The sequence below is a fragment of the Gekko japonicus genome, unplaced genomic scaffold (genome assembly GCF_001447785.1).
Source record: "Gekko japonicus isolate JY-2015 unplaced genomic scaffold, Gekko_japonicus_V1.1 scaffold1535, whole genome shotgun sequence".
Classification (NCBI taxonomy): Eukaryota; Metazoa; Chordata; class Lepidosauria; order Squamata; family Gekkonidae; genus Gekko; species Gekko japonicus.
Genome location: NW_015176496.1, coordinates 322008 through 333133, shown reverse-complemented (window position 1 = coordinate 333133; position 11126 = coordinate 322008).

Genomic DNA, 11126 nt, shown 5'->3' with positions numbered 1-11126 from the left:
CCATGTTTGCTGCATTACTGAAAATGTATGAACATCATTTACAATCCAGCATGTCCTGTATTTTGCCACTACATTTAATATTTGAGAGTCAAACCGGTCAAGATATTGGCAACCTTAATGGACTGTACACTCTGCTTTGGATTGAGCTGTTAGTTTAGCGTCTCTGAAGGACACTTTTTGTACATGGGACCAACCAGACTGAGGTTTATCATCTGAGTTCTAAGTAGGGTTGTCAATTTTGGATTGGGAAACTCCTGACAATTTAGGAGTGGAGTCTGAAAAGGGAGGAAATTCAGCAGGGAGGTGATGCCATAGACACCACCCTCCGAAGCTGCCATTTTCTTCAGGAGACCAGTTGTGATTCTGGAAGAACTCCAGTGCCCACCTGGAGGTTGGCAACTGTACTTCCAAGGACCCCATTACATGTTATATAGCAGTTTCTTGTAGGTCTGTTGGCAAAAATGAGGAAAAATTTCCTCCTGCTGTACTGATGAGCAAAAACGTCAACTAAAGAACGTTTTGCCACCAAGTAGGCTCACTGTTGATATACTGAAATATGGGCAATTACTTTCAAATCGTTCAGCTATTAGGGCTCTCAAGAAACCACTAAAAAGTTTTAGAACTTATAAAGAGCTTTTCCAAATAGCTTCTTGGAGAACTAAGTGGAACACTAAACGGGAAGTAATAAAAATGACCGTGGGAGCCTGGAAGTAAAGTTAGGCCATGATCCAAAAAAGGCCTGGCTACCCAAATATTTGATAGTTTCCATTACAGAAATTGCCTTCACAATATCTCAAGCTGGCGATTTCCCTTTAGACATTCTCACGGCAAATCTTCAGCAAGCTTTAAGCATTTATCTCTGCCCCAAGTTTGTGTAACAAGAATGTATAAAAAGGTGTTCTCAAGGGCTGTCCTTCCCCCAGGGGGCATTCCACAATCATTTGTGGAGGAGCTGGGGCTCAGAGGCTGAGCATCCGCTTTGCCTGGTAGAAGATCCCAGGTTCAATCTCCAGCAGCATCTCCAGCTAGAAGGACCAGGTAGCTAATATTGACCTTGATATAGACCAGGGGTGGTCAAACTTGCTTAACGTAAGAGCCACATAGAATAAACGTCAGATGTTCGAGAGCCACAAGATATAAACAAATATCACAGACACGTTTTATTTAAAATATGCAAATTTGCTTTTCATTAACATTAAATGGGACTGCCAAAAACAAAAACAAAAGGGGTAAAAACAGATATTGATAATTATATTTATTTGTCCAGTGATGTTTATTTGTTTGCTGATGATGTTTATTTGTCTAAAAGAGACAAAGAGAGGTGGAAAGAAAGAGAGAGAGAGAAAGGTGGAAAGAAAGAAAAAGTAGAAAGAAAGCAAATAGATGGGGAGAAGGAGGGAGGGAGAGGTGAAAAGAAAGCAACTTTAAGTGTATCCTCTAAGCCCCCTCCTTGCCCCCACGCCGGCTGGCTTGGCGAAGGGATTTAAAGAGACAAATGCCTTCTCTAAGCCAGCAGGTGGGGGGGGGGCTTTGAGAACACATTTAAAATTAAAGTTGCTTTCTTTCCCCCCCTCCCACCTCAAGCCTATCCATGGAGGGGAACACTGGCTAGGGAAGGGAAGACTGATCGGGGAGGCATGCCTCCCCTTTGCATCCCCAGCTGTCCTGCCAAGGAGCCACACAATATGTGTGAAAGAGCTGCATGTGGCTCCCAAACTGTAGCCACCCCCTTTACAGAGTGATTTCCCACAAGCAGCTGCACCGCCCTCGCTCTTCCCTTCCCCCAACTGTATTCGTCAATTTCCCACGACTTGCTGCGTGGCTGCATTTTAACCCGGATCTAGAAGACGCGGGGGAAATCGGGGGCTGCTGCGGGTCAAAATGTGGCTGTGCAGCAAGTAATGGGAAACTGACTAATACAATCGGGGGAAAGGGAAGAGCAAGGGCGGCGCAGCTGCTTGTGAGAAATCGGTCTCAGACTATATGTGTTTTCAAATGTCAAACTCCAAACCTGTACAAAAGAACCTCAAAAATGTCCTTCTTCAGCCTATGCTTATTTGAACTTTTTTTTACAGAAGAGATTTCATTTTGCTTTGAGGTAGAACTGAATCCTACACAAACCCAGCAATGTGGACAAATGTGCTATGTAGGCTGCAGTTACTACATTTAGGACTTGTGGTGATGAACAAGACAGACTAGGCTTGGCATTATTAATTATTTAAATTCATTTATTAATTCAACACCTTTCTATCCCACCTTAACTCCTTAGACTCCAGGTGGGAGATATCATCGTTATTTGCCCAATATTTTTTTACTTGGAAATCAAAGTATTTTGGCTAATGTTTTAAAAACCTTAAAAAAAATATTCTGGTTACCATTCTGACATTACATGTTTTTATCTTCACATACATAACCTCATATACTGACAGTTCAATTCCAAGCAGAGTTACCCCCTTCTCATCCCACTGACCACACCACATGAGTCATCATAAAGCACTTTTTTTTTTGCAGTATCTTTTAAGAAATATTTATTTTGAATTTCCATTCTGTTTAGGTATGCACACCAGCACAATGGTCTTATTTTAATAGATGTATCAATAGATGCAAGCAAATATAATGCATCATGTTCATTTCACCCTTTTAATTATATATTTGCAGTCATCAGACTATTTGTCCGTGGGATTATCCCAGAACTGCATGGCTTTTGAGAGTCACAGGCTAAAATGCAATGCTCTTATTAGGTAAATAGGAAACACTAGTGGCATTTTGTTGGAATAACCAAATAACTATCCTTGGCTGCATGGCTCAATTTGATTTTTGTGGGTGATCAGCATGAACACTGACCTTTGCCTTCTTCAGTGATCTTTGCCTCCTCTGCAAAGTTCATGAAGAGGTCACAGAGCTGCATAGACTTCCTCTGTTGTGTGTGCTACACTAATGCATGTTTCCCGATCAGTGACTTGATACGATGAACCCTTTCAAAGATTTCCCAATAATATTCATATGAAAGCTTCAAAAGAGACTACACTAATAATTTCTAGGATCTATTATGAATGCAGTGGATTAATATTTTCAGATATGCTTCTCATTGGCAATTTCCTTTGCCTTAGGTTTCACCATGGATCCGTTCAAATGCATGCATTGCAGTCATACCAGGCTAAAGGGATTAGTACAACTGGAAATAATTTCTTTTCCTTTTTTAAAAAAAAAAATGTTAGCATGACAGTATCACCCGAACAAAGCTAATCTTGATTTCTGTTTGTCAGATCCACATACAAGAAAGATTTCACTGGTCTTTAGTTCTTTAGATCCTGTCTGATCCTTGCAACAACAACGAAAAATGATTCCCTGTGCATTCCGTAGATCCCCTTCACACATAAATCTTTGTTTCTCTTGCTCCGCTCTTGTCACTGGGAGGAGGCGGACAGGGTATCTCACACAAGGTGCTCTGCTGACACTAGGAATCGCCCAGATGTTGGCTTCGGCATCCGAGCCAAGCGAGCCTGCCGCAACCTCTGCAGGCTTTAAATCTCAGTCTCCGCATCTCCTCCTATTTACAAACACCAAGAAGAGCTGTGAAATGGTGAAAAATGCAGCCGAGTCACTTTGAGAATGATTGTACGTGGTGGGTTATAACAATACTTTTCAAGACTGCAATCACTGGGTATATTCACACCAGGGGCTATTTATCTTGCAGATATACAGTCCGGGAAGTTCTTTGCTGCTTGCTAGCAAGCTTGTAGCAGAGAGAAGGAACCATCTCTGGGTTTGTCACCGGCTGTACATCACTGCAGCTGTGCCCTTTGATTACACAGAGGCCTCCTCTGGCCATTAATAACAGGAAGCACTTCTCTTTTTTTGGTCTGGCAAATGAATCTCGACACAGTCCTTGCCTAACACTTAGGCTAGGATTCCACAAGGTAGGATTAAAAGAGAGGACCAGTTTCTTCTGTATTTGCAATGGCTGTGTACAGGCTGATAACCTCTGGGGGTGTCAGAAAAGACCATATTGTGTGAGCATCCTAGCATTCCTCTATTTTGCACTGTCACAGAACATGAATGGTTAACTGTTCTGCAGATAAATACTAGCTGATTCCAAGGCTGCTGTTATTAATTGCTATACAGTATGCCTTTCCCGAATTCAGAGTACCTCGCGTGCATTATCTACAGAACGTACGGACCCTAAATAGTGTTCCCTCTAAGCTGAGTTAATGTGAGCCAGCTCATAGTTTTTTAGCCTCCGGTTCACACATTTTTGTCTTAGCTCAGGAAGGATGGCTCCAGTGCAAACTAATTTATGCAGTAGCCAAAGCGCTCGCTCACAATTTTAATGCTAGTAGCTCACAAAGTACAATTTTTGCTCACAAGACTCCACAGCTTAGACGGGGCATTGGCCCTAAAATGTACTATGGCTGCGGTCACACGGAGCAGTAGCCACGCTACTGCGATGGAAGATAGGCGGATTTTCCGGGCGCGATCTCACCGCCACATCTGGGAAGCGTAGAGCTCCCGTGGCGAACCCGAGGCTTCCCTCCGAAGATGCGCGGTTAAAAACTAGTACCGGAGGTACTAGTTTTTGGAAACCGCAGGGCAATGGCGGGCGTCTGACTGCGTTTCCGGTGGCATCAGGTGCCCGCCCATGGCCCACTGCGAAAAGGTTTTTTTCCCCCAAAGTCTCCAGGGATGCGCACAAGCACCCAACGGGGCATGCACATACTTCAGGTTAAAAAAAAAACACCCCTGTTTGCCGCGCCGCTTCTTTGGCGCGTCGTGTGATCGGCACCTCCCCCCTAACCATGGGACCTCAACGGGACCGCGAAGGGACGCCTGATCGCGCAGTCGCGCGTTATTTCGCTGTGGGGCAAACAGCCACGCCTCCTCCCTGCGATATACGGCCCGTGTGACCGGGGCCTTTGTTTTGTATAATCCTTCATTCCTTTCTGAATGTTCAGATAAATTTCCAGTCTGATCCAGCAAGGCTCTTCCAGTGTTCTTACTGCACGGAAAATGTGTGAATCAAAACAGTAAACATTTAAATAGCCTCTCTGCTTAACTAGCTGAATTTTTGTACCAAGACTCAGATACTGAAATGCCAGAATTACAGAGAGAATAGCTACAGCTGTAAACACAGGAAAGGAACATCAGCCAATGTGTTCTGACACTGAAATGCAGAAGCGAATGTGAGATCCAGATGTAGATGTGAGAACGTAGGAACATAAGAGAAGCCACGATGGCCGGTGGCTCATCCAGTCCAACACTTTGGGTCGCACAGTAGCCAAAACCCAGGTGCCATCAGGATGTTCACCAGCAGGACCAGAACTCCAGAAGCCCTCCCATTGTTGCCCTCCAACCACCAAGAATACAGAGGATCACTGCCCCAGACAGAGTGTTCCATCCAGAGGTGTCGAACTCATTTGTTATAAGGACCGGATCTGCAATAATTTTACTTTGTTGGGCGGGGCTGTGTAATGCCAGGTACTGGAGATTTAAGCTTTATAAATGACAAAGGCAAACCCAATTAACAATATTATTTTTTACTCAAAATACAAACAAAAGCAATTGATTCCTATGAGTGAAAGCAACTGATATACTGGCAATTAAAAAAAAAGCCCCAGTAAATGTATTTAATCACATGCAAGACTAGGTTTTTTTCCCAAGGGACACCATAAAAGGGGAGGGTATCTTACATTTTCATACAAATTATTTTTGTATATATAGCATTTTAAGGAGATGAGTCATCATCCTTGCACGTAAATAAGGTAGTTTTTCGGCACCCCCCACATGCCAAGCCTCAGCAGCTGAACACAGCTGTGATCCATCTTTCACTCTTTGTTTCCTCTCTTCCCCTGTTCTACCTCTGAGGATCTTGAGGAGGCACACCAGACGTCCCCTTCCCCCATCCCATCCCATCACCACCACCACCACAAACCCCATAAGGTAGTCCAGGCTGAGTGACCAGCCCCTGGTGATCCAGATGACAAGTTCCTGGCTCAGGAGGAGGGCGTGTGTGTCTGAACCTAGCTCTCCCAGACAATATTCCCTCTAAGCTGTGGAGTCTTGTGAGCAAAAATTCTACTTTGTGAGCTACTGGCATTAAACCTGTGAGCCAGTGACTTGGCTACTGCATAAATTAGCTTCCTTTGGACCCATCCTTCCTGAGCGAAGACAAAAATGCATGAGCTGGATGCTAAAAAACTGTGAGCTAGCTCACACTAACTCAGCTTAGAGGGAACACTGCTCCCAGATCCACAGGCCCACAGTCAGGATTTTGTGGCCTGTGGAGCAAAGTTTTTTTCTGGTGGGGCTGCCATTATTTTTCTCCCAGCCTCCCTTCTCCTTCATTTACACAATCCTCTTGTCCCACCGCGCCCCCCCCCCCCGGCAAACTTGAGGCCACTGTCGCAGCACAATACTTTCTTTCTGTGGGCGCCTAAGTGCAGGAGTGCTCTCCACACCAGCACTCTGCCTTGGCGCACCCCAGGACTGTGCGGCCCTTTCACCCTCCTCCTTCTCCTTTGCAGTGTCAGCCGTTGCGCTTGGCCTGGGCTCCGAGCAGGCGAGCAGGAGGAGGTGTCTGGACTGGTGGTGCCACCACCGCAGAGAGCCTTGAGCCAGGCCAGAGGTGCCTTGCTGGGGCTGCCTGGCTGGGCTGGGGCTGCTGCCGCCATGTTCCAGCTGCTGCCACTGCTCAACTTCAGCCTGCAGCAAGTGGCCGGTGTGTGAGAGATGCTGGAGGAGAGGGGTGATGTGGAGCACCTGGGGTGCTTCCTCTGGTCACTGTCTGCTGGTGGTGCTGGCGATGTGTGGAAGGTCTGTTTGGTGTGTGGCTGGCTGCATTGCACCTTTTAAAGATGTTTATAAAATGTTTTTAAAGTCATTTTTTGAAGAAAACCTTGTGGGGCTATCCCTCCCGCGACCCCTTTTCCTTCATGGGCTGAGTATAGGTATGGCCCATTCATGTAGGGGCTTCGCCAATCATAATTGAGCTTCAGTCAGAAGAGGTTGGAGGGGGGGGAAACCACACCTCTACTTTCTCCACCTTTGCTTCCATTCCCCTCACACTATTCTACTTCAGCCTCATAGTCCTGCTACCTAGCCATTCCTTTTCTATTTGTTGAAATCTTCAACCACACACACCTTATTCAGTGCACCCACTCACCCATACCCTTCCCCCGAGAGCAGCCTCCTGCCTTCCCTCCCTTGCACCAGTTGCTCGCGGGCCAGATAAGAGCCCTGGACAGGCTAGTTCTGGTCCCCGGGCCGTATGTTTGACACCCCTGCACCTTGTGGCTAATACCCACTGATGGACCTCTGCTCCGTTTGTATATCCAATCCCCTCTTGAAACTGTCTGTGCTTGTAGCCACTACCACCCTGCAGCAGTGAATTCCATGTGTTAATTAATTGTTGGGCAAAGAAATACTTCCTTTTATCTTTGGGTGAAGAAGTATTTCCTCATTAATTTCATTGAGTGCCCACAAGTTCTTGTATTATGAGAAAGGGAGAAAAGGACTTCTTTCTCTGCCTTCTCTATCCCACGGATAATTGTATAAACCTCTATCATGTCACCCCTCAGTCATTTCTCCAAGCTAAAGAGCCCTAACCTCTTTAACCATTCTTCATAGGGAAGTTGCCCTTTTCTGCACCGTTTCCAATGCTATAATATCTTTTTTGAGGTGCGGTGACCAGAACTCTACACAGTATTCCAAATTAAGTTGGACCATAGATCTATAAAAGGGCATTATGATACTGGCTCATTTGTTTTCAATCCCCTTCCTAATAATACCCACCATAACATTTACCTTTTTTATTGCAGTTACACACTGAGTTGACATCTTCAGAGAGTTATCTACCATTACTCCAAGGCCTCTCTCCTGGTCAGTTACTGCCAGTTCAGACCCTATCAACATATATTTATAGTTAGGATTTTTGCTCCAATATGCATTACTTTACATTCGCCCAACTTGAACCTCATTTGCCATGTTGATGCCCACTCACTCAGCCAATTTGATATACATTGTTTCTGAGCTTCCAGTATTGTGGGGGGAGGGGGTATTCCAGAGAGGTGGCTTGATATTTGCCTGCCTCTGAGTCCTGAGCCCTGGTATTCCTTGGAGGTCTCCCAATTACTTGCCAGGGTCAGCCCTGCTTAGCTTCTGACATCTGATGAGATCGGGCTTGCCTGGGCTATCCAGGTCAGGGCCAGTATTGTAGTTTTATGATTGACTGTAACACATTATAGAAAGAGCTAGATTTGAGTCCAGTAGCACCTTAGACATCAGATATTTGATGAAATGAGCTTTGTGTCTTGAAAGCTTTCCCCCTGAAAATCTTGTTGGTCTGTAAGTCAAGGGGTGTCAAACATGCAGCCCAGGGGGCAGATCAGGCCCTCAGAGGGCTGCAATCTGGCCCACAAGGCCCTGGCTGTTTCCTGCTTCCTTTTCCAGTTTTGCTGCTGCTGCCACATCACAGCTTACTTTACCAGGCTCTCAATCACACAGGAGAGATAGATAGGCAAGTGCAATTGAGAGAGTCTGGTAAAGCACTGGCTGAGGTTTCTCCCCCTCCTCCTCCCAAAGGGTGGGAGGGAACCAGCCAGAGCTCGCTTCCTGGTCAGGCTGCCTCGATCATATACAGGAGAGACAAAGGTAAGCCTTTCTTTTCACTGGCTAAGGCTCCTCCCTGAAGGGAGGCAGGGAAGGAGGGACTGAGGGAGAGCTTGGTTTGCTGGGCTGTCTCAATCACACAGCAGAAATTCCAAGCACCTTTAAGACCAACAAAGTTTTGTTCAAGGTATGAGTTTTTGTGTGCCTTATTACAGTGTGTGTATATTCTGTTGGGCTCCTTATGCAGTGTGTGTGTTTTGTTGGACTCCTTATTCCAGGGCTCTCCTGGGTGCAACTGGGTTCCCTCCCCCTTTTCACTGTGTTCATGCCCTTATGATCCAGTCTTTCTCAGTAAGAAAGCAATGTGAACTATTTAAGAGGAGGAATAACAAAAAGCCAGTAAGGTGGATTAGGCTGAGAGTGTGTGTCCAGACCAAGTTCACCCAATACATTTCCTTTGTAGGAAGTTGTAGTTATTTCTCTGGGGAGGACTACAGTTTTGTAGACAAACAAACAGCCCTCAGTCTGTATCAGGATGCCTTCTCATGTTCTTGACCAGCACATGAAGCAGCTTATGTACAAAAGCTCGCAATGCCCAGCCATTTCATGTTTTCCCCTGGTTCCTAGGTTCAGAACACTGAGCATGAGTTTTCATTAATGAAAACATGAATGAATGTCAATTAATCAAAAGTAAGTTTGCACCTTACAGCACACCTGAACAGCATACTCAAGATTGCTACAGCACAGTCATTTTGATGCAATAATTCAGAACAAGAGGTGTCAGTTATCAGAGACAATTATATAGATAAAATATTGCAAGAGTGCTAGTGTTTTAAGCACATTTTATTTAAAGTTTAAAAAATCTTTAATTGTGTTTGTCTGTGTCCTTTATAAAGTTTATATCTTTGCTACCTGGCATTACATTTTATGACACACATGACCCGGCCCAACAAGGCCTCATTTATGTCAGATCCGGCCCTCATAGCACATGAGTTTGACACCCCTGCTCTAAGGTATTACTGGACTAGAATCTTGCTTTTTGCAAGAAAGGTACCGGCAAGTAACTATATTTGGAGGGGGGGGGGGAATCTATTTATTTAGCACATTTCTAGCATGTTTTTCTAATTAAAATGCCCAAGAGGATTATAGATAAAAACATAAAATGCAATAAGTAGCTTAAAAAATCATGCATTAGGGAATAGATAGACAGACAGACAGAGATGGTCTGTGTGCATGGGCCAGCATAGTCTGTTTAGTGGGAAAACTACTTGGTGAGGTCATTATATATTATGAGCAATGTGAGCTTGCACAGTCATTCTTACACAAAAATACCTTATACTGCTTCAGAAATGCATTCAGCCTAAAGGGACTGGTGGACCTCCAGGGAAGAGAAATCACAAAAATATGGCACAGTTACTGGAAACGTATGCCCTTGATAATTGAATTTGGAAACATGGATGATATTGTTTAGCAAAACCTGGTCTACAAGCTATCCAACAAAGATAGCCAGCTACAGATGCTTTGTCAATTTGAACCAGTGGCCCACCATAATGCTTTGGATGGTTGGTTAGTCTCATTTGCTCCAGCATCTCTGCTGCAACAATGAAGTAACATCCTCGTTCAGTGGACTTGATGGCACTCCCCAGCTTGTGGCAGAAGGCCCCACTGTCCCCACTGATGGACCTCCTGATGGCACCTGGTATTTTTGGCAACTGTGTGACAGAGTGTTGGACTGGATGGGCCATTTGCCTGATCCAACATTGGCTTCTCTTATGTTCTTATGCCTTGGGACTGAGCTATCGATGCCCCTCATACTGTGCAAAGGCTGCTTCGGATGACAGCGCAGTTTTAAACACAAGTACTACGACTTGAGCCCATTTAACTTCCAAGTCTTCAAAGAAGAGGTCCCAGGGCAAAACAACGGTGTTCCTGCCCCGCCCCCCGCCCCCGGTCATCAACAGATAACATGGAGTATTTACGTATATGTAATGTAACAGCGTTCAGTGCGCCTTGGTGTTTAGTCATGCCGGCCACATGACCACAGAAACGTCTTCGGACAGCGCTGGGTCTTCGGCTTTGAAACGGAGATGAGCACCGCAACCCTAGAGTCGGATTCGACTGGCTTTCGAGCAAGGGACCACAAATACCTAGGGGAACAGCAATACAAAACTGTACTATAAACCCAAAGATTGCTGCAAGTGTGTACAAACAATAAATGAATTTACACAAAAGTAAGTCAATCTTCACTGAAGATGATATTCATGATGTGTCTTTTATAGTCGATGAACAGGTGGACAGAAGACAGATGAACTTCTCGAGTAAATGCCCGTTTCGAAGTGTCTTTCTCAATAATTTCGCATCCAAATATATACTGAAGATGACGATTATTAGTCCATTGGAGAGTTTTGTATGTAGCTGCATAGCTCATGGAAAAAACAGTTTGATTTAAAGACTTCATCGTCATCTTCAGTATATTTGGATGCGAAATTATTGAGAAAGACACTTCGAAACGGGCATTTACT